The 24650-nt window shown below is 45.8% G+C and overlaps 7 non-coding genes across 7 annotated transcripts; all 7 read right to left on the bottom strand.

Annotated features, from left to right (window-relative positions):
* Positions 1-7428: 7428 nt before the first annotated feature.
* trnal-cag (transfer RNA leucine (anticodon CAG)) lies at positions 7429-7510 on the bottom strand. Its single transcript has one exon. It is a non-coding gene; the product is annotated as a tRNA-Leu (tRNA).
* Positions 7511-9159: 1649 nt separating this feature from the next.
* On the bottom strand, positions 9160-9232 carry trnav-cac (transfer RNA valine (anticodon CAC)). Its single transcript has one exon. It is a non-coding gene; the product is annotated as a tRNA-Val (tRNA).
* Positions 9233-10757: 1525 nt separating this feature from the next.
* On the bottom strand, positions 10758-10840 carry trnal-caa (transfer RNA leucine (anticodon CAA)). Its single transcript has one exon. It is a non-coding gene; the product is annotated as a tRNA-Leu (tRNA).
* A 1649-nt stretch (positions 10841-12489) lies between these two features.
* trnav-cac (transfer RNA valine (anticodon CAC)) lies at positions 12490-12562 on the bottom strand. The gene has a single exon. It is a non-coding gene; the product is annotated as a tRNA-Val (tRNA).
* Positions 12563-14087: 1525 nt separating this feature from the next.
* On the bottom strand, positions 14088-14169 carry trnal-cag (transfer RNA leucine (anticodon CAG)). Its single transcript has one exon. It is a non-coding gene; the product is annotated as a tRNA-Leu (tRNA).
* Positions 14170-20743: 6574 nt separating this feature from the next.
* Positions 20744-20825, bottom strand: trnal-cag (transfer RNA leucine (anticodon CAG)). The gene has a single exon. It is a non-coding gene; the product is annotated as a tRNA-Leu (tRNA).
* A 3247-nt stretch (positions 20826-24072) lies between these two features.
* trnal-cag (transfer RNA leucine (anticodon CAG)) lies at positions 24073-24154 on the bottom strand. Its single transcript has one exon. It is a non-coding gene; the product is annotated as a tRNA-Leu (tRNA).
* Positions 24155-24650: the final 496 nt, after the last annotated feature.

Here is a 24650-nt window from a genome sequence, read left to right as displayed (position 1 = left end):
AGAAACAGACCTCCTGAAGAAGGGCTTATGCCCAAAACATCGATTCTCCTGCTCCTTGGATGCTGCCTGACTTGCTGAGCTTTTCCAGCAACACATTTTTCAGCTCAAACAGACCCCTTCGTCCAATTCGGCCACGCCGACAAGATATCATAACCAATCTGGTTCCATTTATCAGCACATATCCCACTAAACCCTTCCTATTCATGTACCCATCCAGATGCCTTTTAAATGCTGTAATTGTACCAGGTTCCACCATTTCCTCTGGCAGTTGATTTCGTACATACAGCAACCTCTGTGTGAAAACGTTGCCCCTTAGGTCCCTTTCAAATCTTTCACCTCTCCGCCCTGGACCTATGCCCTCTAGTTCTGGACTCTCCCACCTCAGGGAAATGACCTTGTCTGTTTTTCTTATCCATGCCCCTGCTGACTTTATAAACCTCTATATGGTCACCCCTCAGCCTCTGACACTCCAGGGAAAACAGCCCAGTTGATTAGCCTCTTCCTGTCGCTCAAATCGTCCAATCCGGGCAACATTATTGTAAATAATTTCTGAACCCTTTGAAGTTTCACAAATTTCTTCCGATAGGAATGAAACTAGAATCGCACGCAATATTCCAAAAGTGGCCTAACCAATGTCCTGTACAACCACAAGATGACCTCCCAACTCTTATACTCGATACTCTGACCAATAAAGGAAAGCATACCAAATATATTCTTCACTATCCTACCTACCTGCCACTCTATTTTCAAGGAACTATGAACATGCACTCCAGGTCACTTTGTTCAGCAACACTCCCTAGAACTAAACCATTAAGTGTATAAGTCCTGCGAAGATTTGCTTTTCCAAAATGAAGCACCTCACATTGATCTACATTAAACTCTATCTGCTATTCTTCACTCCATTGGCTCATCTGATAAAGAGGGGACAGTGAGGTCTGCAGATGCTGGCGATCCCATATCCCTCTTCACTCTTTGTGCCCAAGTATGGGATGGTTCCTTCCGGAATGTGAGAATTAGAAAGAAAGCTTAGGGAAATTGAAGAGGTTGGTACAGCTGTTAGTGCTGTCGAGGTGTTCTGAGTGAGGGAGTGGGCAGCACAGACACCAGGCAGAGTTGGGCAGAGGGGCAGAGAAGAGATTAGAGAGAGACTGAGAGAAGATGCTGCATTCACTGAGAGTGGGAGAACATGAGCCTTGGTGGGAGGTGGGTGCAGTAACAGAGAGAGTGAGGGTGAGGTCATAAAGTGCAGATGGTGCCACATACCCTGGTAGAGGGGAGAAGATCATTGACATCCTTCCTACACTGCTAGGCATTCACCCAGAAGGCTGGCACCTCACTGACCCAGGGGTCAGCCTCAGACCAAGCTGGAAGGGTCTGGTGTCATAGCTTCCCCTGCCAGCCCTGGAGGAAGATAATGTCCCTCTCATGCACCATGTCATACCCCAGGACCAGGGGCTTGTCCACAATGGGGAGCCCCAGTTTTACCCCCTCTGCCATGTCCAGGCCAGTTTCAGATTCACAATCCAAGAGTATAATGACTTTTTAAAGATGGCTCTCGGAAACAGGGAGTCCGATGCATTCTGGGATATCCAGGCAGTGGGCAGTTCTCATGACAAAGGGGAAAATCATCGCGTTAGTATCAGATGAGAGGAAGACTTCACGGGCAGGGAGATAGTTAATGAGGCAGATTGGGGATGGTATCATGAGAAAATGCAATTCACCTTGTGGAGCGAAACCCTCCATGAAACCCGAATAAAATGAGACTTGACCAAATCATAAGATGGGTTAGGCCTCTGTCTGTCTGAATCAAAATAGGGATAAAATATTGGCAGCAACAAACTTGGAGCGGAGAATTATGCAGGAGATTCAAATACTTAAAATAGGGGTAATACGATGTTCCAGAATATTAAAAGGAGCCGTGGAAAAATCTCCTGCCTTATAGTTACCTACATTATACATCCTCACTGGATGCAGGGATGATGCCGGAGGACAGGAGAATGGCTTATACCGCAACTTTTTTTAATGTGGAGCAAGGGACTGACTGAATAGGTCACGGCTGGAATTCTGAGACAGTGGATAAACGGTCACTGAGGAAGTCCCAGGGACTCCAGGGCAGGCGGTCTGGATTTGTTCAAGGAAGAGCGTGTGTAATTAATCCGACTGTGTCGGTTTGAGGCAGTAACTTGTAACTGCATGTGACTTACTTGGATTTAACGAAAGATCCCATGGCAGACTGTTTAAAACCAGAAACTATGGGGTCCAGGTGAATGAAGCAAAAAAACCCAGAGAAGTGCAAGGCAAGGCATTTGGGGACATCAATAAAAGAGAGGAATACAAAATAGAGAGCATGGTCAGTGTGGGCAGATAAATGATGGTAGCTGGAAACACCAATAATCTTGTTAATGGAGCAAATGGCATCATTTCCTCTGTCAGCCAAAGTGCAGAATTTCAGAACAGGAAACTTATGCTGGAACTGTATACATAATGGGTTCAGTTACAGCTTGAGGACTGTGTGCAGTTCTGCTCACCTCATCACATGGAAGGATGGAATTGGACTGGAGTGTACAGAGGAGATCCGTTACCCTGTGACTGTGGAAGTGCAGTTATGAGGAAAGATTGGAATGGAGGATTGTGCGAGGCGATTTGATTGGGGTGCACATATTGTCAGGGACATGGGTAGAAAGTGAGAGAATACCTTGTTCCTTTGGAGAGCTCAGTTACCAGTGGCAAATATTTAATGTAATTGGTTGAAATATTAGACAAGTGATGAGGAAAGTTGTTATTTCACCCAGAGTATGGTCAGGATCTGGGAGTCACACATAGAATCGGAGTAGATGCAGAAACTCTCAAACCATTTGAAAGAGGTACCGGGATCTGCACCTGACGTCCTACAGTGTCCTGGGAGACAGAACTAGGGCTTTCAAAACAACGTTACATCTCGTCCAATGCAGACAGTGGACAGAGTCATCACTTCTATACTGTGCTATTTTCTGAAGTTTTCAAAGTTTACCAGTATCTGATTGGATTAATACGCAGGGATGAGGGGTGAGGGCAGGGAGGAGTAGTGTGTGAATTGATTACCATCACAATAATACTGATCCCATCCTTTATCCACAATGCTACTTCACTGTGTTGGCCTATTTATCCTTTCTGTATAAATGGTCACACTGCAGCCACATCTCCATAATGACAGCTACATCTGACCTGGTTCGCACTATTTAAAGCAACCATTTCTCTGGCCTTGTTGAAAATTTCCCAGTTTCATTCTTGCTCCATTGAAGGCTGCTCTCAGTCAACTAATGTTTCTCACTCTCAATTATTGCATATCATTCTCTACCATCATCCAGAACTTTACAATAAAATGATCACTGCACCCCAAAACGTTGCCCTACTGACACTGGATCCACTTGCCCCACCTCTTTCCCAAGGACCAAGTCCAACAGTACATGCTCTCTTGGGCTGGATACATCCTCCTTCAGTGAGCTCTCCTCCATGTAATCCAGGAACACTTGACCCTCGTGAACCTTCACCACCAGTATCTGGAAACATTAAGTTTCTCAGTATAACCGATCTGTATTATTATCATCGCTCTCATAAGATCCTGCATATTTATTCTCTCCAACATTTCTTTCGTTGCTGGTCGACAGACTGTACCTCACAGTGTAAGTGTACACTTGTTGTTCTGTAGCTCCAGCCAAATTCATTCTGTCCTTGGACGGATCCTCTTTCTCTTGGATGCCTTAACTAACTCTAATCTAAACCAATGCTTCTACCTTCATCGCTTTCCTTCTCTTCTATCATTTTAGAATCCTTTATACTCAGCAATATTTAACACCCAGTCCTGCCATTCCTTGAGCCAACTCTCGGTGATCAGTCTATCAGATTCCCACACACCAATCTGCATCTGGAATTCTCCAAACTCCGAATATTCATGTCTATGCAGAGTACCTCAGATTAAGGCTTTCTTTCTCACTCCATCTTCCACTGATAAACTTGTTGTTGTAAATTAGTACCAACTGTATCTCCCATTATTTTGAGAATTCTGGTAGTCTCCTCTACTATTCCTTTTTGGATCCTAAGCACACGCCAAGTTATTTTCAATCCGTCCCAAACACCCCGTAAGAAATTCAGTCCCAGCTCTGTCACGTTAGCCCATCCAGTTTGTACAGTTGCTGTCCCAATGTCTTAGGAATCTGAAGCCCGTCCTGCAGCATAACCATTTCAGTCACACTCTCATCGACCTAAAACTCCGAGTCCTGTTCTCAGTTGGACACGGAACTGGGAGTATTCCAGCGATTGTTACATTTGCGGACCGGCTTGCTAACCATCCACGGAGCTCCCTAAATTCTGATGCCCAGACCACTTCACCCTTCCTACCCAGGTCATTCCTACCAACATGAACATGACATTTGACTGCTCACTGTCCCGCAGACGTATGTCCTGCAGCCACCGTGACATTCTTAACCCCACTCTCCTGGAATTACAGAAACACTGACACCTTCTTCACTTTCCTGACTCCCCTGTGCCTATTGCTCCTCCTTCCTTCTCCCTCCCCACCTGTACAGTCAGGCTGCTTGTGGTACCACAGATATGGCTCTGACTGCCCTCCCTTGAGCAGCCTACACCTTCATCAGCTCCCAAACTGGGACACTTTATTGGGAGGGAGATATCAGGATATTCTTCCATTCCCTGAATGTTTCCCTTCGATTGTCTTGACCCACAGACCCTCCCTTCTTCCAGGCCGTTATGTATGCAGGGTGATCTGCTCTCTGTGTGTGCTATCCATCCTAATTCTCAGCATCTCATTTGTCCCATAGAGTCTCCAGTCCCTGTCTGAGCTCCATGACCCAGTGTCCATCTAGGGAACAAGCAGGGGCTATGACTTCCCAATGTAACAGAACACATTTTCCATCTGACAAACATGTCTTGCAATGTCGTAAAATGCAACATCTGGAGTAACTTAATTAATTATTAAGAATGAAATTAAATCAGGGAAATAACAATATGGTTAAGTCCCTTATTCCAATGTGGTCTACTCAGGTTTATTTATTATATTGGCTGAGAATTTCACTTCTCCCTCTTATTTCTGTGTTCAACCCTGATTTCAGAAGTTCAAAAAATAAATTTGCTAACTTATAGCAATTAACTGAAAGTCGCCAATAACGGTGTATTAATCAGATAATGAACTTACAGCTTTTTCTGTGATGGCGCTTGCACTTCTTTCAAACTCAATGCATGCAGATTCCAGCAGCAGAAAGTTATTTCCGTGACTGCCAGGGACGTGTAATCCTCCAGCTCCCACTCCACTATGCTCCCTCACAGGGTCACCGTCTCTGTGACTGCCAGGGACGTGTAATCCTCCAGCTCCCACTCCACTCTGCTCCCTCACAGGGTCACCGTCTCTGTGACTGCCAGGGACGTGTAATGCTCCAGCTCCCACTCCACTCTGCTCCCTCACAGGGTCACTCTCTCTGTGAATCCCAGGGACGTGTAATCCTCCAGCTCCCACTCCACTCTGATCCCTCACAGGATCACCGTCTCTGTGACTCACAGATACGACTAGGACTCGATCCTCAGTGCTGATTTATATCCTCCCACTTTGCTGCCTCTGTAACTCCCAGGTGTGAGTTAGCATCAAGCTCCTGCCCCAAGTTGTTCCCTCACATGGTCACTCCCTCTGTGACTCGGTGTTGGTTTCCAGCTTCCTGCCCTGCTGTTTCTCCAACTTCAAATCTCAATCGGCCTCGATCCTCACTGCTGATTTATATTCGTCGGTTCTGTGCTGCTCTCTCTCAGGTTGTCTCCCCTTGTGACTCCCAGGTAATGGTAGGCCTCAAACCTCAGCTGAGATTTATAACATCTCATTCCATACTGTTCTCTTACAGGATCGTCGTTGTGCCTGGAAGATGGTGGAAAAGAGGAGGATTAGACAAAGCAGAGGGTATTGCAGTGATTGAGCGAGCTATATCGGATGGAACAGTTCATCTGGGAGCTAGGCAGACCTGCAGCAACTAAAGCAGGTTACTGGAATAAACAGTGAGAGTTCCAGACATTGAAGAAGGCAAAGGAAATAGAGAGATAGTGGCTTGTTCATGACGGAGATTTGTAGAGTCTAAAGGGCTTTTTCTGAGCTGCTTACACAGATGTTAGACTTCAACAAATGCAAATTGACCGTCAACAAGTGTATGCTACTGGAGACTGTTGGTTGTGAAAGAGTTAGAAGACTTGCAGTAACTGGAGGGAATATAAACGTTTGGAGCACTGGTGGTGTTCAATGACCCTCAGGACATGAGGAGGTGCAGACAATGGGAGCATTCTAAAGAGTGGGGATTGTAGGGGCTGGAAGTCCCGAGATGGATAAGGATGATGAAAAGTGCCAATTTAGCACACGCAACAATTGTAATTATAGAGATTTAAGGAAGGGAACCAGTGCTGTCATTGAATACAGTTATATGGAGAGTTACAGAAACTGAAGGGCTTACAAATTTAAAAAGTGAGAGATTTTAGGTGATCAGAAGTTTAAACAAGAATAAAGAAATTTTAGAGATCTCTAGGACAGATGGGAATGGAAGAGGTGAGATAGTGTGAGGAACTATAAGAGTTATAAGTCGGTGAGGATGGAACGACTTCCTTACTTTTGCTCCGACTGACCATACTCTGTGAAATTTTCCCAGATCCTCAGTTAAGGACTTTTGCAGCTGTAAGTTTCCTCAGAAACCCTGTTAACTCGTAAAGTATTGAGCGAATCGCAAAACAGAAAGCATTTAACACGGAACACAAACAAAGCTGGCATACCTAATGCATTTTCAGACACAGAGATGCATGAATGCAAAATGTGAGACAGTCCGAGGGCATGATTTATAAAGTAATGTCACAACTAACAACAGGACAATTCCAAACTACTCTTTCACACATACTGTAGCCTTAGGGAACCACCACTTCCCAGAGAAAGAAAGAACCTAATAAGAATGGGCCATAAAAAGTGAATTTCACAAATCACAGTCTCGATTAGATTACCTTTCCCTTCCGATGTCTCCAGGACGAAAACGAAGGAAATGGGAGAAATTCAACAACATATCACATCGAAATTCGTTGGAATGATTTTCCCATTGGCCAAAAAAACAAATAGCGACGAATCGAGTCACCCCAGGACTTTGTTTCACAACAGCGATGAAGTAACAGTCTCCATTCGGTTCCAGTCCAAGCTCAACTTGCCTGGAACAGCACAGCTGCTTGCGATTCTCTGCGCGGTGAGGCGAACACGATCATGACAGACAGAGACACTTTGAAATATTCGGCACTATCCCACACCACAGTTAATTCCCCGGGAAGCAAAGCCATTTTTCTTTTGTTTTCAACATCAATACAGAGGGGACAGAAACAGCATTTTAACAAAAAAGCTGCAGCGTTGGAGTTGATCTGCAGAAATGGCAGTGGTGGGATTCGAACCCACGCCCCTTTCGAGACTGGAACCTGGATCCAGCGCCTTAGACCGCTCGGCCACACTACCAGCCGGCCGCGCGCACCATTTTCTTGCATTTCCAACTGTGCTCTCCAGCATAACAACAGATGCCAAGTCACATGAAAAGGGTTCCTTGATCCCTCTCCGACTCGCACAGCTGCTGGGATGTGCCCGTCTACGATATCAATTTCGAAACAGGTAATGAGAGCCCATCAATCCAGACAAAAATCAATGGTAAGCTGAGTCTATCTTCTCAGACTCCTTTCAGCTCCAAATGTATCTGTGAGAATATATGTTCGGTTATGATTTGGTCAAATAACCACGAGCTGCTTGACATTACTGCAATTTCGATTCTTGCTTTGCTAAATGATTTCACCCATTGCTTGAAACAGGGCAAGTTTCACGTTTACACGGAACATGAAGCACACCGGACTACAGGGAAAATGCACAAAGCCGTGTTCCACATCATACCGTGCAGCGTAATTTCAGTCACTGTGTCTGTTTTGCAGAAAAAGAGTCCCAAACAATGTACTCCACCCTAAAACCGGAGGTCGCATTCCTATTCGAGAACGACAGATCACATTGTGACGATGCTCTGACCTCGGAGCCAGTTCGAGATGACACTTTCCGTGCCTTTTACCCTAACCGTGCAATTTGCTGCAGAGATGTTCACTCCTGGACATCAGCCACATGGATAGCAACTGAGTTGGAAACCTGTGTGGGAATCGACGAGAAGCGACTCAATAAATTTTGCTCAATTCCATGGTGCTTATTAGAAATGCATTTTCTGTTCACCTCAATCTAAAAGGCAGTTTCTCAACATAGTAACAAAGTCAAAAGGTAATTACCTCACCCCACCCCCACTCCGGAAGAGGTGCTAACTGCCCTTGATTGCTTTTTGTTCTCGATGTGAAGAGCTCTCACGCCTCTGAGTCACCTTCACGTGTCTGGTTGCTGAGTGAATCACAAAGAAGGAGTTTCTCCAGAGCTGCAACTGCCTGACTTCCCCACTCGACTTCGCCGTTTACATTTTCCTGCTCCTCAGTGATTTCAAGAAAACCAAATGGATGCGATGTCATTCTGTAACCTCTCTGTCGATTCCTCCGTTTCAGTTCCAACGTGGCTTAGGTCTCGGGGCGCACCTTAATACTAGCGACACCATGAAAGCACAGGTCCAGAGGTTCCTCTGAGAGTGTAATTTCTTTCATTGCTGTTGCTGATTGAAAGAGCCACTCAAGTGCGAACTGCTCCAAAACATGATTCAGGACCTCTGGTGCCAATTCTCGTACGTTGAATAACGACAGACAGCTTCCAAACGAGGCCTTTCAGAGACGCCTTTGGGGTACATTTAACAGACAGACAAGTTCAGGAATCCGTGGTGAACTGTGACACCAGTGCATCAGCTTCTTCCCTGTCTTTGAACCGAGCCGCCTGCGCAAGGAATGCAAATGCGGTACTGCTTTTCGTAGAAGAATCAGAAGGGGGTAACTACACTCTCAAACAGAATTGCATATGATCAGAACCAGTTTGGATAAAAACTTTACAATTCTTTGCACAGTCATTAAATGGAATTGCATTACATTTCACTACGCGAGCAGATTTGTTCAAGCAACTTCGAAGGCAGGTTTGCAGATGGGAAAGCAAGCAAGAAAGCACCGTTCTTGTCCATGTAAAAGGCTGCCGATGAAGAACAAAGCAGTTTCTGCCCAGTTTCGAACTGGGGACCTTTCGCGTGTGAGGCGAACGTAATGACCACTACACTACAGAAACAAGCCGCAGCCGCCCATCCGGCAGCTCAGGGGCATCCAGCACTGAAAGTTGAAGCCATTCTTCGTTTCACCTTTCTGTTTCCAATAGCTCGTTGTTGTCCAGCGTAATTGACATCTTCAAAACATAAAAAAAAGACACGTGAAATTGATGATAAAATATAGACAAGGATGTGGTCAATGTTTGGACCGTAGGGCGAGGTCGACTAGGCTGGGACGACTTTCCCTGCAGCGTAACGACTGCGACATGATCTAATGGAAGGGTTGGAAACTGAGTATTTACGTGTTTTACCCAAGTTGGGGTGAGTTGAAAACTCGAGAGCATAGGTTTAAGGTGAGTGGGCTGAAATTGACAAAGGACCTGAGGCACATTTCCCACACAGAAGGTTGTGCGTGTATGGAATGAGCTCCCAGAGGAAGCAGAGGAGGCTCAGAAAATTGCATGAGTTTCTGGATAGGATGGGTTGAGAGGGTTTGGGGCCAAATACTGGGGAACCGGACTTGTTTATATTTGGCTATGTGCTGAGCATGGACGAGATACACCGAAGTATCTGTTTCCACGCGGTGTCCCCCAAAAACGTTGTGTTGCTTACACCTGCTTTAAAGGATTACTTTTTAGCGGAGCTTGCCGTCGCAGTCTGTGGCACAATCCTTTACTGTGTTCGATGCTCACGGGAAAGGTAGTATTGCGAAACACTGCAGAAAGGAACGACTTCCTTACTTTTGCTCCGACTGACCATACTCTGTGAAATTTTCCCAGATCCTCAGTTAAGGACTTTTGCAGCTGGAAGTTTCCTCAGAAACGCTGTTAACTCGTAAAGTATTGAGCGAATCGCAAAACAGAAAGCATTTAACACGGAACACAAACAAAGCTGGCATACCTAATGCATTTTCAGACACAGAGATGCATGAATGCTAAATGTGAGACAGTCCGAGGGCATGATTTATAAAGTAATCTCACAACTAACAACAGGACAATTCCAAACTACTCTTTCACACATACTGCAGCCTTAGGGAACCACCACTTCCCAGACAATACTGAAAAGAGAGAAAGAAAGAACCTAATAAGAATGGGCCATAAAAAGTGAATTTCACCAATCACAGTCTCGATTAGATTACCTTTCCCTTCCGATGTCTCCAGGACGGAAACGAAGGAAATGGGAGAAATTCAACAACATATCACATCGAAATTCGTTGGAACGATTTTCCCATTGGCCGAAAAACCAAATAACGACGAGTCGAGTCACCCCAGGACTTTGTTTCACAACAGCGATGAAATACCGGTCTCCATTCGGTTCCAGTACAAGCTCAACTTGCCTGGAACAGCACAGCTGCTTGCGATTTTCTGCGCGGGAGGCGAACACGATCATGACAGACAGAGACACTTTGAAATATTCGGCACTATCCCACACCACAGTTAATTCCCCGGGAAGCAAAGCCATTTTACTTTTGTTTTCAACATCAATACAGTGGGGACAGAAACAGCATTTTAACAAAAAAGCTGCAGCGTTGGAGTTGATCTGCAGAAATGGCAGTGGTGGGATTCGAACCCACGCCCCTTTCGAGACTGGAACCTTGGATCCAGCGCCTTCGACCGCTCGGCCACACTACCAGCCGGCCGCGCGCACCATTTTCTTGCGTTTCCAACTGTGCTCTCCTGCATAACAACAGAAGCCAAGTCACATGAAAATGGTTCCATGATCCCTCTCCGACTCGCACAGCTGCTGGGATGTGCCCGTCTACAATATCAATTTCGCAGCAGATAATGAGAGCCCATCAATCCAGACAAAAATCAATGGTAAGCTGAGTCTATCTTCTCAGACTCCTTTCAGCTCCAAATGTATCTGTGAGAATATATGTTCGGTTATGATTTGGTCAAATAACCACGAGCTGCTTGACATTACTGCAATTTCGATTCTTGCTTTGCTAAATGATTTCACCCATTGCTTGAAACAGGGCAAGTTTCACTTTTACGCGGAACATGAAGCACACCGGACTACAGGGAAAATGCACAAAGCCGTGTTCCACATCATACCGTGCAGCGTAATTTCAGTCACTGTGTCTGTTTTGCAGAAAAAGAGTCCCAAACAATGTTCTCCACCCTAAAACCGGAGGTCGCATTCCTATTCGAGAACGACAGATCCCATTGTGACGATGCTCTGCCCTCGGAGCCAGTTCTAGATGCCACTTTCCTTGCCTTTTACCCTAACCGTGCAATTTGCTGCAGAGATGTTCACTCCTGGACATCAGCCACATGGATAGCAACTGAGTTGGAAACCTGTGTGGGAATCGACGAGAAGCGACTCAATAAATTTTGCTCAATTCCATGGTGCTTATTAGAAATGCATTTTCTGTTCACCTCAATCTAAAAGGCAGTTTCTCAACATAGTAACAAAGTCAAAAGGTAATTACCTCACCCCACCCCCACTCCGGAAGAGGTGCTAACTGCCCTTGATTGCTTTTTGTTCTCGATGTGAAGAGCTCTCACGCCTCTGAGTCACCTTCACGTGTCTGGTTGCTGAGTGAATCACAAAGAAGGAGTTTCTCCAGAGCTGCAACTGCCTCACTTCCCCACTCGACTTCGCCGTTTACATTTTCCTGCTCCTCAGTGATTTCAAGAAAACCAAATGGATGCGATGTCATTCTGTAACCTCTCTGTCGATTCCTCCGTTTCAGTTCCAACGTGGCTTAGGTCTCGGGGCGCACCTTAATACTAGCGACACCATGAAAGCACAGGTCCAGAGGTTCCTCTGAGAGTGTAATTTCTTTCATTGCTGTTGCTGATTGAAAGAGCCACTCAAGTGCGAACTGCTCCAAAACATGATTCAGGACCTCTGGTGCCAATTCTCGTACGTTGAATAACGACAGACAGCTTCCAAACGAGGCCTTTCAGAGACGCCTTTGGGGTACATTTAACAGACAGACAAGTTCAGGAATCCGTGGTGCACTGTGACACCAGCGCATCAGCTTCTTCCCTGTCTTTGAACCGAGCCGCCTGCGCAAGGAATGCAAATGCGGTACTGCTTTTCGTAGAAGAATCAGAAGGGGGTAACTACACTCTCAAACAGAATTGCATATTTTCAGAACCAGTTTGGATAAAAACTTTACAATTCTTTGCACAGTCATTAAATGGAATTGCATTACATTTCACTACGCGAGCAGATTTGTTCAAGCAACTTCGAAGGCAGGTTTGCAGATGGGAAAGCAAGCAAGAAAGCACCGTTCTTGTCCATGTAAAAGGCTGCCGATGAAGAACAACGCAGTTTCTGCCCAGTTTCGAACTGGGGACCTTTCGCGTGTGAGGCGAACGTGATGACCACTACACTACAGAAACAAGCCGCAGCCGCCCATCCGGCAGCTCAGGGGCATCCAGCACTGAAAGTTGAAGCCATTCTTCGTTTCACCTTTCTGTTTCCAATAGCTCGTTGTTGTCCAGCGTAATTGACATCTTCAAAACATAAAAAAAAGACACGTGAAATTGATGATAAAATATAGACAAGGATGTGGTCAATGTTTGGACCGTAGGGCGAGGTCGACTAGGCTGGGACGACTTTCCCTGCAGCGTAACGACTGCGACATGATCTAATGGAAGGGTTGGAAACTGAGTATTTACGTGTTTTACCCAAGTTGGGGTGAGTTGAAAACTCGAGAGCATAGGTTTAAGGTGAGTGGGCTGAAATTGACAAAGGACCTGAGGCACATTTCCCACACAGAAGGTTGTGCGTGTATGGAATGAGCTCCCAGAGGAAGCGGAGGAGGCTCAGAAAATTGCATGAGTTTCTGGATAGGATGGGTTGAGAGGGTTTGGGGCCAAATACTGGGGAACCGGACTTGTTTATATTTGGCTATGTGCTGAGCATGGACGAGATACACCGAAGTATCTGTTTCCACGCGGTGTCCCCCAAAAACGTTGTGTTGCTTACACCTGCTTTAAAGGATTACTTTTTAGCGGAGCTTGCCGTCGCAGTCTGTGGCACAATCCTTTACTGTGTTCGATGCTCACGGGAAAGGTAGTATTGCGAAACACTGCAGAAAGGAACGACTTCCTTACTTTTGCTCCGACTGACCATACTCTGTGAAATTTTCCCAGATCCTCAGTTAAGGACTTTTGCAGCTGGAAGTTTCCTCAGAAACGCTGTTAACTCGTAAAGTATTGAGCGAATCGCAAAACAGAAAGCATTTAACACGGAACACAAACAAAGCTGGCATACCTAATGCATTTTCAGACACAGAGATGCATGAATGCTAAATGTGAGACAGTCCGAGGGCATGATTTATAAAGTAATCTCACAACTAACAACAGGACAATTCCAAACTACTCTTTCACACATACTGCAGCCTTAGGGAACCACCACTTCCCAGACAATACTGAAAAGAGAGAAAGAAAGAACCTAATAAGAATGGGCCATAAAAAGTGAATTTCACCAATCACAGTCTCGATTAGATTACCTTTCCCTTCCGATGTCTCCAGGACGGAAACGAAGGAAATGGGAGAAATTCAACAACATATCACATCGAAATTCGTTGGAACGATTTTCCCATTGGCCGAAAAACCAAATAACGACGAGTCGAGTCACCCCAGGACTTTGTTTCACAACAGCGATGAAATACCGGTCTCCATTCGGTTCCAGTACAAGCTCAACTTGCCTGGAACAGCACAGCTGCTTGCGATTTTCTGCGCGGGAGGCGAACACGATCATGACAGACAGAGACACTTTGAAATATTCGGCACTATCCCACACCACAGTTAATTCCCCGGGAAGCAAAGCCATTTTACTTTTGTTTTCAAAATCAATACAGTGGGGACAGAAACAGCATTTTAACAAAAAAGCTGCAGCGTTGGAGTTGATCTGCAGAAATGGCAGTGGTGGGATTCGAACCCACGCCCCTTTCGAGACTGGAACCTGGATCCAGCGCCTTAGACCGCTCGGCCACACTACCAGCCGGCCGCGCGCACCATTTTCTTGCGTTTCCAACTGTGCTCTCCTGCATAACAACAGATGCCAAGTCACATGAAAATGGTTCCATGATCCCTCTCCGACTCGCACAGCTGCTGGGATGTGCCCGTCTACAATATCAATTTCGCAGCAGATAATGAGAGCCCATCAATCCAGACAAAAATCAATGGTAAGCTGAGTCTATCTTCTCAGACTCCTTTCAGCTCCAAATGTATCTGTGAGAATATATGTTCGGTTATGATTTGGTCAAATAACCACGAGCTGCTTGACATTACTGCAATTTCGATTCTTGCTTTGCTAAATGATTTCAACCATTGCTTGAAACAGGGCAAGTTTCACGTTTACGCGGAACATGAAGCACACCGGACTACAGGGAAAATGCACAAAGCCGTGTTCCACATCATACCGTGCAGCGTAATTTCAGTCACTGTGTCTGTTTTGCAGAAAAAGAGTCCCAAACAATGTTCTCCACCCTAAAACCGGAGGTCGCATTCCTATTCGAGAACGACAGATCACATTGTGAGCATGATCTGACCTCGGAGCCAGTTCGAGATGACACTTTCCGTGCCTTTTACCCTAACCGTGCAATTTGCTGCAGAGATGTTCACTCCTGGACATCAGCCACATGGATAGCAACTGAGTTGGAAACCTGTGTGGGAATCGACGAGAAGCGACTCAATAAATTTTGCTCAATTCCATGGTGCTTTTTAGAAATGCATTTTCTGTTCACCTCAATCTAAAAGGCAGTTTCTCAACATAGTAACAAAGTCAAAAGGTAATTACCTCACCCCACCCCCACTCCGGAAGAGGTGCTAACTGCCCTTGATTGCTTTTTGTTCTCGATGTGAAGAGCTCTCACGCCTCTGAGTCACCTTCACGTGTCTGGTTGCTGAGTGAGTCACAAAGAAGGAGTTTCTCCAGAGCTGCAACTGCCTGACTTCCCCACTCGACTTCGCCGTTTACATTTTCCTGCTCCTCAGTGATTTCAAGAAAACCAAATGGATGCGATGTCATTCTGTAACCTCTCTGTCGATTCCTCCGTTTCAGTTCCAACGTGGCTTAGGTCTCGGGGCGCACCTTAATACTAGCGACACCATGAAAGCACAGGTCCAGAGGTTCCTCTGAGAGTGTAATTTCTTTCATTGCTGTTGCTGATTGAAAGAGCCACTCAAGTGCGAACTGCTCCAAAACATGATTCAGGACCTCTGGTGCCAATTCTCGTACGTTGAATAACGACAGACAGCTTCCAAACGAGGCCTTTCAGAGACGCCTTTGGGGTACATTTAACAGACAGACAAGTTCAGGAATCCGTGGTGAACTGTGACACCAGCGCATCAGCTCCTTCCCTGTCTTTGAACCGGGCCGCCTGCGCAAGGAATGCAAATGCGGTACTGCTTTTCGTAGAAGAATCAGAAGGGGGTAACTACACTCTCAAACAGAATTGCATATTTTCAGAACCAGTTTGGATAAAAACTTTACAATTCTTTGCACAGTCATTAAATGGAATTGCATTACATTTCACTACGCGAGCAGATTTGTTCAAGCAACTTCGAAGGCAGGTTTGCAGATGGGAAAGCAAGCAAGAAAGCACCGTTCTTGTCCATGTAAAAGGCTGCCGATGAACAACAAAGCAGCTTCCGCCCAGTTTCGAACTGGGGACCAACCGCGTGTGAGGCGAACGTGATGATCACTACACTACAGAAACAAGCCGCAGCCGCCCGTCCGGCAGCTCAGGGGCATCCAGCACTGAAAGTTGAAGCCATTCTTCGTTTCACCTTTCTGTTTCCAATAGCTCGTTGTTGTCCAGCGTAATTGACATCTTCAAAACATAAAAAAAAGACACGTGAAATTGATGATAAAATATAGACAAGGATGTGGTCAACGTTTGGACCGTAGGGCGAGGTCGACTAGGCTGGGACGACTTTCCCTGCAGCGTAACGACTGCGACATGATCTAATGGAAGGGTTGGAAACTGAGTATTTACGTGTTTTACCCAAGTTGGGGTGAGTTGAAAACTCGAGAGCATAGGTTTAAGGTGAGTGGGCTGAAATTGACAAAGGACCTGAGGCACATTTCCCACACAGAAGGTTGTGCGTGTATGGAATGAGCTCCCAGAGGAAGCGGAGGAGGCTCAGAAAATTGCATGAGTTTCTGGATAGGATGGGTTGAGAGGGATTGGGGCCAAATACTGGGGAACCGGACTTGTTTATATTTGGCTATGTGCTGAGCATGGACGAGATACACCGAAGTATCTGTTTCCACGCGGTGTCCCCCAAAAACGTTGTGTTGCTTACACCTGCTTTAAAGGATTACTTTTTAGCGGAGCTTGCCGTCGCAGTCTGTGGCACAATCCTTTACTGTGTTCGATGCTCACGGGAAAGGTAGTATTGCGAAACACTGCAGAAAGGAACGACTTCCTTACTTTTGCTCCGACTGACCATACTCTGTGAAATTTTCCCAGATCCTCAGTTAAGGACTTTTGCAACTGGAAGTTTCCTCAGAAACGCTGTTAACTCGTAAAGTATTGAGCGAATCGCAAAACAGAAAGCATTTAACACGGAACACAAACAAAGCTGGCATACCTAATGCATTTTCAGACACAGAGATGCATGAATGCTAAATGTGAGACAGTCCGAGGGCATGATTTATAAAGTAATCTCACAACTAACAACAGGACAATTCCAAACTACTCTTTCACACATACTGCAGCCTTAGGGAACCACCACTTCCCAGACAATACTGAAAAGAGAGAAAGAAAGAACCTAATAAGAATGGGCCATAAAAAGTGAATTTCACCAATCACAGTCTCGATTAGATTACCTTTCCCTTCCGATGTCTCCAGGACGGAAACGAAGGAAATGGGAGAAATTCAACAACATATCACATCGAAATTCGTTGGAACGATTTTCCCATTGGCCGAAAAACCAAATAACGACGAGTCGAGTCACCCCAGGACTTTGTTTCACAACAGCGATGAAATACCGGTCTCCATTCGGTTCCAGTACAAGCTCAACTTGCCTGGAACAGCACAGCTGCTTGCGATTTTCTGCGCGGGAGGCGAACACGATCATGACAGACAGAGACACTTGAAATATTCGGCACTATCCCACACCACAGTTAATTCCCCGGGAAGCAAAGCCATTTTACTTTTGTTTTCAACATCAATACAGTGGGGACAGAAACAGCATTTCAACAAAAAAGCTGCAGCGTTGGAGTTGATCTGCAGAAATGGCAGTGGTGGGATTCGAACCCACGCCCCTTTCGAGACTGGAACCTGGATCCAGCGACTTAGACCGCTCGGCCACACTACCAGCCGGCCGCGTGCACCATTTTCTTGCGTTTCCAACTGTGCTCTCCTGCATAACAACAGATGCCAAGTCACATGAAAATGGTTCCATGATCCCTCTCCGACTCGCACAGCTGCTGGGATGTGCCCGTCTACAATATCAATTTCGCAGCAGATAATGAGAGCCCATCAATCCAGACAAAAATCAATGGTAAGCTGAGTCTATCTTCTCAGACTCCTTTCAGCTCCAAATGTATCTGTGAGAATATATGTTCGGTTATGATTTGGTCAAATAACCACGATCTGCTTGACATTACTGCAATTTCGATTCTTGCTTTGCTAAATGATTTCACCCATTGCTTGAAACGGGGCAAGTTTCACGTTTACGCGGAACATGAAGCACACCGGACTAAAGGGAAAATGCACAAAGCCGTGTTCCACATCATACCGTGCAGCGTAATTTCAGTCACTGTGTCTGTTTTGCAGAAAAAGAGTCCCAAACAATGTTCTCCACCCTAAAACCGGAGGTCGCATTCCTATTCGAGAACGACAGATCACATTGTGAGCATGCTCTGACCTCGGAGCCAGTTCGAGATGACACTTTCCGTGCCTTTTACCCTAACCGTGCAATTTGCTGCAGAGATGTTCACTCCTGGACATCAGCCACATGGATAGCAACTGAGTTGGAAACCTGTGTGGGAATCGACGAGAAGCGACTCAATAAATTTTGCTCAATTCCATGGTGCTTATCAGAAATGCATTTTCTGTTCACCTCAATCTAAAAGGCAGTTTCTCAACATAGTAACAAAGTCAAAAGGTAATTACCTCACCCCACCCCCACTCCGGAAGAGGTGCTAACTGCCCTTGATTGCTTTTTGTTCTCGATGTGAAGAGCTCTCACGCCTCGAGTCACCTTCACGTGTCTGGTTGCTGAGTGAGTCACAAAGAAGGAGTTTATCCAGAGCTGCAACTGCCTGACTTCCCCACTCGACTTCGCCGTTTACATTTTCCTGCTCCTCAGTGATTTCAAGAAAACCAAATGGATGCGATGTCATTCTGTAACCTCTCTGTCGATTCCTCCGTTTCAGTTCCAACGTGGCTTAGGTCTCGGGGCGCACCTTAATACTAGCGACACCATGAAAGCACAGGTCCAGAGGTTCCTCTGAGAGTGTAATTTCTTTCATTGCTGTTGCTGATTGAAAGAGCCACTCAAGTGCGAACTGCTCCAAAACATGATTCAGGACCTCTGGTGCCAATTCTCGTACGTTGAATACCGACAGACAGCTTCCAAACGAGGCCTTTCAGAGACGCCTTTGGGGTACATTTAACAGACAGACAAGTTCAGGAATCCGTGGTGCGCTGTGACACCAGCGCATCAGCTTCTTCCCTGTCTTTGAACCGAGCCGCCTGCGCAAGGAATGCGAATGCGGTACTGCTTTTCGTAGAAGAATCAGAAGGGGGTAACTACACTCTCAAACAGAATTGCATATGATCAGAACCAGTTTGGATAAAAACTTTACAATTCTTTGCACAGTCATTAAATGGAAAAGCATTACATTTCACTACGCGAGCAGATTTGTTCAAGCAACTTCGAAGGCAGGTTTGCAGATGGGAAAGCAAGCAAGAAAGCACCGTTCTTGTCCATGTAAAAGGCTGCCGATGAAGAACAAAGCAGTTTCTGCCCAGTTTCGAACTGGGGACCTTTCGCGTGTGAGGCGAACGTGATGACCACTACACTCCAGAAACAAGCCGCAGCCGCCCGTCCGGCAGCTCAGGGGCATCCAGCACTGAAAGTTGAAGCCATTCTTCGTTTCACCTTTCTGTTTCCAATAGCTCGTTGTTGTCCAGCGTAATTGACATCTTCAAAACATAAAAAAAAGACACGTGAAATTGATGATAAAATATAGACAAGGATGTGGTCAATGTTTGGACCGTAGGGCGAGGTCGACTAGGCTGGGACGACTTTCCCTGCAGCGTAACGACTGCGACATGATCTAATGGAAGGGTTGGAAACTGAGTATTTACGTGTTTTACCCAAGTTGGGGTGAGTTGAAAACTCGAGAGCATAGGTTTAAGGTGAGTGGGCTGAAATTGACAAAGGACCTGAGGCACATTTCCCACACAGAAGGTTGTGCGTGTATGGAATGAGCTCCCAGAGGAAGCGGAGGAGGCTCAGAAAATTGCATGAGTTTCTGGATAGGATGGGTTGAGAGGGTTTGGGGCCAAATACTGGGGAACCGGACTTGTTTATATTTGGCTATGTGCTGAGCATGGACGAGATACACCGAAGTATCTGTTTCCACGCGGTGTCCCCCAAAAACGTTGTGTTGCTTACACCTGCTTTAAAGGATTACTTTTTAGCGGAGCTTGCCGTCGCAGTCTGTGGCACAATCCTTTACTGTGTTCGATGCTCACGGGAAAGGTAGTATTGCGAAACACTGCAGAAAGGAACGACTTCCTTACTTTTGCTCCGACTGACCATACTCTGTGAAATTTTCCCAGATCCTCAGTTAAGGACTTTTGCAGCTGGAAGTTTCCTCAGAAACGCTGTTAACTCGTAAAGTATTGAGCGAATCGCAAAACAGAAAGCATTTAACACGGAACACAAACAAAGCTGGCATACCTAATGCATTTTCAGACACAGAGATGCATGAATGCTAAATGTGAGACAGTCCGAGGGCATGATTTATAAAGTAATCTCACAACTAACAACAGGACAATTCCAAACTACTCTTTCACACATACTGCAGCCTTAGGGAACCACCACTTCCCAGACAATACTGAAAAGAGAGAAAGAAAGAACCTAATAAGAATGGGCCATAAAAAGTGAATTTCACCAATCACAGTCTCGATTAGATTACCTTTCCCTTCCGATGTCTCCAGGACGGAAACGAAGGAAATGGGAGAAATTCAACAACATATCACATCGAAATTCGTTGGAACGATTTTCCCATTGGCCGAAAAACCAAATAACGACGAGTCGAGTCACCCCAGGACTTTGTTTCACAACAGCGATGAAATACCGGTCTCCATTCGGTTCCAGTACAAGCTCAACTTGCCTGGAACAGCACAGCTGCTTGCGATTTTCTGCGCGGGAGGCGAACACGATCATGACAGACAGAGACACTTTGAAATATTCGGCACTATCCCACACCACAGTTAATTCCCCGGGAAGCAAAGCCATTTTACTTTTGTTTTCAACATCAATACAGTGGGGACAGAAACAACATTTTAACAAAAAAGCTGCAGCGTTGGAGTTGATCTGCAGAAATGGCAGTGGTGGGATTCGAACCCACGCCCCTTTCGGGACTGGAACCTGGATCCAGCGCCTTAGACCGCTCGGCCACACTACCAGCAGGCCGCGCGCACCATTTTCTTGCGTTTCCAACTGTGCTCTCCTGCATAACAACAGATGCCAAGTCACATGAAAATGGTTCCATGATCCCTCTCCGACTCGCACAGCTGCTGGGATGTGCCCGTCTACAATATCAATTTCGCAGCAGATAATGAGAGCCCATCAATCCAGACAAAAATCAATGGTAAGCTGAGTCTATCTTCTCAGACTCCTTTCAGCTCCAAATGTATCTGTGAGAATATATGTTCGGTTATGATTTGGTCAAATAACCACGATCTGCTTGACATTACTGCAATTTCGATTCTGGCTTTGCTAAATGATTTCACCCATTGCTTGAAACAGGGCAAGTTTCACGTTTACGCGGAACATGAAGCACACCGGACTACAGGGAAAATGCACAAAGCCGTGTTCCACATCATACCGTGCAGCGTAATTTCAGTCATGGTGAATGTTTTGCAGAAAAAGAGTCCCAAACAATGTACTCCACCCTAAAACCGGAGGTCGCATTCCTATTCGAGAACGACAGATCACATTGTGAGCATGATCTGACCTCGGAGCCAGTTCGAGATGACACTTTCCTTGCCTTTTACCCGAACCGTGCAATTTGCTGCAGAGATGTTCACTCCTGGACATCAGCCACATGGATAGCAACTGAGTTGGAAACCTGTGTGGGAATCGACGAGAAGCGACTCAATAAATTTTGCTCAATTCCATGGTGCTTATCAGAAATGCATTTTCTGTTCACCTCAATCTAAAAGGCAGTTTCTCAACATAGTAACAAAGTCAAAAGGTAATTACCTCACCCCACCCCCACTCCGGAAGAGGTGCTAACTGCCCTTGATTGCTTTTTGTTCTCGATGTGAAGAGCTCTCACGCCTCTGAGTCACCTTCACGTGTCTGGTTGCTGAGTGAGTCACAAAGAAGGAGTTTCTCCAGAGCTGCAACTGCCTGACTTCCCCACTCGACTTCGCCGTTTACATTTTCCTGCTCCTCAGTGATTTCAAGAAAACCAAATGGATGCGATGTCATTCTGTAACCTCTCTGTCGATTCCTCCGTTTCAGTTCCAACGTGGCTTAGGTCTCGGGGCGCACCTTAATACTAGCGACACCATGAAAGCACAGGTCCAGAGGTTCCTCTGAGAGTGTAATTTCTTTCATTGCTGTTGCTGATTGAAAGAGCCACTCAAGTGCGAACTGCTCCAAAACATGATTCAGGACCTCTGGTGCCAATTCTCGTACGTTGAATACCGACAGACAGCTTCCAAACGAGGCCTTTCAGAGACGCCTTTGGGGTACATTTAACAGACAGACAAGTTCAGGAATCCGTGGTGCGCTGTGACACCAGCGCATCAGCTTCTTCCCTGTCTTTGAACCGAGCCGCCTGCGCAAGGAATGCGAATGCGGTACTGCTTTTCGTAGAAGAATCAGAAGGGGGTAACTACACTCTCAAACAGAATTGCATATGATCAGAACCAGTTTGGATAAAAACTTTACAATTCTTTGCACAGTCATTAAATGGAAAAGCATTACATTTCACTACGCGAGCAGATTTGTTCAAGCAACTTCGAAGGCAGGTTTGCAGATGGGAAAGCAAGCAAGAAAGCACCGTTCTTGTCCATGTAAAAGGCTGCCGATGAAGAACAAAGCAGTTTCTGCCCAGTTTCGAACTGGGGACCTTTCGCGTGTGAGGCGAACGTGATGACCACTACACTCCAGAAACAAGCCGCAGCCGCCCGTCCGGCAGCTCAGGGGCATCCAGCACTGAAAGTTGAAGCCATTCTTCGTTTCACCTTTCTGTTTCCAATAGCTCGTTGTTGTCCAGCGTAATTGACATCTTCAAAACATAAAAAAAAGACACGTGAAATTGATGATAAAATATAGACAAGGATGTGGTCAATGTTTGGACCGTAGGGCGAGGTCGACTAGGCTGGGACGACTTTCCCTGCAGCGTAACGACTGCGACATGATCTAATGGAAGGGTTGGAAACTGAGTATTTACGTGTTTTACCCAAGTTGGGGTGAGTTGAAAACTCGAGAGCATAGGTTTAAGGTGAGTGGGCTGAAATTGACAAAGGACCTGAGGCACATTTCCCACACAGAAGGTTGTGCGTGTATGGAATGAGCTCCCAGAGGAAGCGGAGGAGGCTCAGAAAATTGCATGAGTTTCTGGATAGGATGGGTTGAGAGGGTTTGGGGCCAAATACTGGGGAACCGGACTTGTTTATATTTGGCTATGTGCTGAGCATGGACGAGATACACCGAAGTATCTGTTTCCACGCGGTGTCCCCCAAAAACGTTGTGTTGCTTACACCTGCTTTAAAGGATTACTTTTTAGCGGAGCTTGCCGTCGCAGTCTGTGGCACAATCCTTTACTGTGTTCGATGCTCACGGGAAAGGTAGTATTGCGAAACACTGCAGAAAGGAACGACTTCCTTACTTTTGCTCCGACTGACCATACTCTGTGAAATTTTCCCAGATCCTCAGTTAAGGACTTTTGCAGCTGGAAGTTTCCTCAGAAACGCTGTTAACTCGTAAAGTATTGAGCGAATCGCAAAACAGAAAGCATTTAACACGGAACACAAACAAAGCTGGCATACCTAATGCATTTTCAGACACAGAGATGCATGAATGCTAAATGTGAGACAGTCCGAGGGCATGATTTATAAAGTAATCTCACAACTAACAACAGGACAATTCCAAACTACTCTTTCACACATACTGCAGCCTTAGGGAACCACCACTTCCCAGACAATACTGAAAAGAGAGAAAGAAAGAACCTAATAAGAATGGGCCATAAAAAGTGAATTTCACCAATCACAGTCTCGATTAGATTACCTTTCCCTTCCGATGTCTCCAGGACGGAAACGAAGGAAATGGGAGAAATTCAACAACATATCACATCGAAATTGGTTGGAACGATTTTCCCATTGGCCGAAAAACCAAATAACGACGAGTCGAGTCACCCCAGGACTTTGTTTCACAACAGCGATGAAATACCGGTCTCCATTCGGTTCCAGTACAAGCTCAACTTGCCTGGAACAGCACAGCTGCTTGCGATTTTCTGCGCGGGAGGCGAACACGATCATGACAGACAGAGACACTTTGAAATATTCGGCACTATCCCACACCACAGTTAATTCCCCGGGAAGCAAAGCCATTTTACTTTTGTTTTCAAAATCAATACAGTGGGGACAGAAACAGCATTTTAACAAAAAAGCTGCAGCGTTGGAGTTGATCTGCAGAAATGGCAGTGGTGGGATTCGAACCCACGCCCCTTTCGAGACTGGAACCTGGATCCAGCGCCTTAGACCGCTCGGCCACACTACCAGCCGGCCGCGCGCACCATTTTCTTGCGTTTCCAACTGTGCTCTCCTGCATAACAACAGATGCCAAGTCACATGAAAATGGTTCCATGATCCCTCTCCGACTCGCACAGCTGCTGGGATGTGCCCGTCTACAATATCAATTTCGCAGCAGATAATGAGAGCCCATCAATCCAGACAAAAATCAATGGTAAGCTGAGTCTATCTTCTCAGACTCCTTTCAGCTCCAAATGTATCTGTGAGAATATATGTTCGGTTATGATTTGGTCAAATAACCACGATCTGCTTGACATTACTGCAATTTCGATTCTTGCTTTGCTAAATGATTTCACCCATTGCTTGAAACGGGGCAAGTTTCACGTTTACGCGGAACATGAAGCACACCGGACTACAGGGAAAATGCACAAAGCCGTGTTCCACATCATACCGTGCAGCGTAATTTCAGTCACTGTATCTGTTTTGCAGAAAAAGAGTCCCAAACAATGTTCTCCACCCTAAAA

Source organism: Chiloscyllium punctatum, chromosome 13 (genome assembly GCF_047496795.1).
Source record: "Chiloscyllium punctatum isolate Juve2018m chromosome 13, sChiPun1.3, whole genome shotgun sequence".
NCBI classification, from domain to species: Eukaryota; Metazoa; Chordata; class Chondrichthyes; order Orectolobiformes; family Hemiscylliidae; genus Chiloscyllium; species Chiloscyllium punctatum.
Note: the sequence above shows the minus strand (reverse complement) of the source record. Positions and strands in the feature narration are given on the sequence as shown.